This window comes from Alligator sinensis, unplaced genomic scaffold, assembly GCF_000455745.1.
Source record: "Alligator sinensis unplaced genomic scaffold, ASM45574v1 scaffold536_1, whole genome shotgun sequence".
Taxonomy (NCBI): Eukaryota; Metazoa; Chordata; order Crocodylia; family Alligatoridae; genus Alligator; species Alligator sinensis.
Genome location: NW_005842951.1, coordinates 264192 through 268529, shown reverse-complemented (window position 1 = coordinate 268529; position 4338 = coordinate 264192). Strand labels below are relative to the sequence as shown.

The window sequence follows — 4338 nt, the reverse complement described above, 5'->3', positions numbered from 1 at the left end:
GGGCTGCCGGGGGCCAGGAGGGCTGGGGGAGTGGGTGGGGCCGTCAGGGGTCCCCCCATGGTGCCCTCCCCCCTCCTCCAGCCCCCCCGACCCCTTACTTACTGGCACTGGAGCCCTGGTGCTGGACATGCGGCCTGGTCAGCCGTGAGTTTCAGCACCAGGGCGAGGGGCCAATCACAGAGACGCTCTGGCAGCCAGAGCATCTCCGTGGAGGACCCAGCCTGCGGTTGCCTCAGGGCACAGTCCAGGACCATGTCCTGCCCTGGTTTTTTAAACTTTGATTTTTTTTGACCCCTGGAATTTTTTGTTCCTGCACGTGCCTCTTGCCCCGTCTCAAAGGGGTTTGAGACGGGGCAAGAGGCACGTGCACGCTCATCTGGACGTACCCATATAGGTTTTAGTCCAGTGCAACTTCATCAACAAATCAGACAGAAAGAAATCATCTGGGTCGTGAAGTCTAGTCCTCTGCGATTGTAGAGACCGCATCATATAAATCACTTCCTTAGATGTGTCTAGCTCCATCTCAAAAGTATATGGGAACATAAAAAAATGGACTGGAAGGGGCTTATGGGACACTGAATTCAGGTCCATGCATTTGCAGGTCACATTTCTTCAAGGGTTCCCTAAAATTGCAACTTTAAACCCCCATGTAAAACTACAAACAACAAAATGAGGAGATCCAAGTACACTTCAAAATATGCCATACATAAAACTTCATTGCTCTAAAGATTAAAAGGCTTCTAACTTCCAACCTAAATTTATTCTGGTAAATTATGTCCATTGTTTTATGCCAACATTGTCCTTTAATTTAAATAATTCTTCTCCTTCCTCCTTACCTCGCAGTGTTTTTATAAAGAAATCAAATCCTTTTTCTGCTTCTTTTTACTAGGCCAAGGGGGGTTTTTTATATCTTCTCATAAGGTAAATTCTCTAGTCTGGTGATTCCCAAACTTTTTAGACTCAAGACACCCTTCAGCAGACTCAAAGCACCCCTTGATATACTTGAGGCACACCTCAGGAAATGCCAGTTCATAGTTTTCCCTTTTTTTTTTTTATTACAGAAAAAATAATAGAACAAATCTGCTGTGAAGTACTTAGAAAGACCACAACAGGTCATAATGTTTGTAACACTGCAGATTCCTATCTGAAATCTCTGGTTTATACTGTGAATCATATCTGCACACCTAACAGGGCTAACATCGTGTGGCACCTCGTGGCACCCTTGAAAGGATCTCAAGGCACCCTGGTTGAAGATTACTGTTCTAATCCCTTGATCATCCTGCTAGCTCTTCTCTTACAGTGTTACAGTTTGCAGGCATTTTGCTCGAACATGAGTGACTAGGGCCACACACGGTATTTTAGAGAAGGTTTAACCAGTGCTTTGTACAAGAGTATTAGTAGTTCCCTATTTCTACAGGAAATACTTTGAATGATACATTCAAAGTTAATATTTGTCCTTTTTAATGACTACATCACATTAGCAGTCAACTCGTATACCTCAATCCTCAGTCATTTCTATTTGCTGAGCTCCCGATTTATAGCAAGTTTTGTTACCATTCCTAAATACATTTTATGCTATTAAATTTCATATCACTTCTCTTATTGCAGTCTACAAATTCATCACCTCTATATTGATAAGGTGCCCCAGTTTATGCCATCAGAATTTCACCAGCAAAATGTTTTATGCCAAGACCAGACCTGACGAAGAATGTCTTTCATTCAAAAGCTTATCTATCTTTATTCTAACCAAGCAGTTGGTCCAGCAAAAGCTATCACCCCCAAATAAATCCTTGCCTCTCACGTAATTCTTGGACCACCACAGCTACAACCTCACTTTAATGCTACCAAGATCATTACTGAAAATTGATGCAACATCAGTCCTAATGAAGTCATCCCTGATTTATAATCAGTCTGCAAAAAGAATCAGAGCTTCATATTATAAATGAGCAAAAGCTGTTGCAGTGATATAATCGCCCCACTGCATTGTAAATATATAGTACATTTTATATACACTTTAAAGCAAGCTCCTATGTCATTTTATACCTTTTTGCTTCCCTGTTACAAACCAGAAATTCTATTTCCTTGGACTGTGTCAAGATCTTGTAGTAGCTTACTCAGGTAGCAATTACATCATCATTTATGTTACTGCTGCATTTGTTTCTTCCCCCATGCTTAAAACTAAAACTGAGCAGAAGAATTCCTGCCTTTATGTTGGCTAAACTGACACAATCAGGGATAAAGGAGACATGCATATGACCCCAGCTGGAACTGAGTCACCATTTATGCAGCAGCATCCAAAAAATCTATAGACGGTGAAAATACATAGTTCATGAAAACAAGACTATAGTAAATCGTGGATGTTTCCTGAATTTGAAGGCAGGCTGATTTATACTGCCTTTGCTGTTCAGGTTGAAGTTTACGTAGCCTACTCCAATTCCATATTATCCTAATTCCCAAACAACTGTAATTTGTAGATCGTCACAGCTATACCATTACTCTTACATTATCACTGGCATTGAAACAGATGTATGATAATTGCCAAACGCTTAAAAATATATATGATTGGTGAGGCAATTTGTCATATTCGGACACTTACTGTCAATATTGCTTTGAGAGGCATTTTAATCTCCCGTATTTTTACATGATGCGGATGTGGATGCAATTTGACAAAGTATTTTGTTGTAAATAAGGCAGATTGTCTCAATGGGAAAGCAGCACCATGGTGAGCTTAACACACAACAGTCTTGCAGATTGTTATACTCTCTGGAGATGTGACTGAGAGAGCATAATACTTCACCTCAAGAATTTTCTTGATATCAAAAGATCAGTGATAAGGTAAGTACAAACTATTTTGTACTCAAAGGGAAAAAAAGACAAAACGAATGTGCCTTTGTTTTTTCACTAAAACCAGTTCAAATCCAAGTTTTGCTTTTACAGTTAATTTCAAGGTGTCTGAATTTATTCTAACACTTGCAACTAACACAAAAGGAATTTCACTTCGCTGCTAAGACAAAACTTGCTTGTGCCTACTGTGTGCAGAAATTGTTCAAGAACATTTTATGCTTGTGTAGCTATTATTTTTCTAAGACTGGCAACATTAGGGAGAGTTTAACGGAGTGTGACTTTCTATTGTTGGTGATGAAAAAGATCCAGATTTTTGTTTAGTGTCTTCTCTTTCCTTTATGTTTTGAACACTAGCACAGCCTTTGCTTCCCATCAGCAAACAATCCCCTGAACTACCTATGTTCTTAGACAAGGGCTTCAAAATTTGTAGAGCCAAAAAGGCGGTAATTTACTGGGTAACGTTAGGATACTGCTGAACTCTACTGGGCTTTGGAGAACTGCAGACGGTACCACTCACCGTCGGGACCTTCTCCCTGTAGACTAAGATCATTAGGCCAAATTTATTTAGGTTTAACGCTGCCAAAATTAAGGGAATGACACCAGGGATTAATATGGCCCACTGTCTATCCAATGTTCTCAGTTCCTAATATCTGGGGGCTCAAGATAATGTGCCATGAGGTAGCAGCACAGAAAGTTATTCTACTGGCCTATGGAGTGTGTGTGGCAAGTCCCCAAGGGGATCAGAGGCTCTTCGTGCAGTGATGTCAGAATAAACTCCTTACTCGACAACAAAAGCCATGCTGACATCGAGAATTTACTCTTCTCACCTCTCCCAGTGCATTTCAGCTCAAATGCAGTCTCATGTCAAACAATTCTCCTGGAGTTTTCCTTGTGATTCATTTATGAATCAGACATGGATTCTGTTGCAGTGGTTGTGAATACCATCAGTCTTCTCCATGTAAATGACACAGCATTCCCAGTTACAGAAGACAAGTGGCTTACGGATCATGAAAAAAGACAAACAAATTTTCCTTCTGACCTACATGTTTTGCAGCTTTTATTTTCAAACATGCCTGTGCTTTGAAATTTGATGTAGGTTGAAAGTGGGTTTAGGAAGGTTTTAAGGTGATAATTCTGCAGAATTCCATCATGGCCCTCAAACACTGAGTTGGTTTAAAGATAACAGTCATCTCACTAAATCTATAACTAAGAAATAAAAAGCAGACTGTTACTTATTTTGGCAGCATAGTCTTGATATATGAACTGACAGAAGCCCTGGGACTAAACCTACCAAGGATGAAAATCTTGTTGAAGCTAAAACTGGCGAGGCTAAAATCTCTGCAGCTTTAATAGAAAATCTCCTAAATTTAACTAACGTGTTGCTGGGTCCCTAAGGGCTTTATTAGAGGCCTGCTCAGTTACACAGCCTTGTCATTTCATAGAATCATAGGGTTAGAAAAGACATCAAGAGTTACCTGCTCCAAACCCCTGCAG

At 40.4% G+C, this 4338-nt stretch overlaps 1 protein-coding gene across 9 annotated transcripts in view; it reads right to left on the bottom strand.

Moving 5' to 3' along the window:
- Positions 1 to 4338, bottom strand: part of PRLR (prolactin receptor) — a 140887-nt gene that overhangs the window by 88515 nt on the left and 48034 nt on the right. The gene's annotated exons all lie outside the window — the stretch shown is intronic.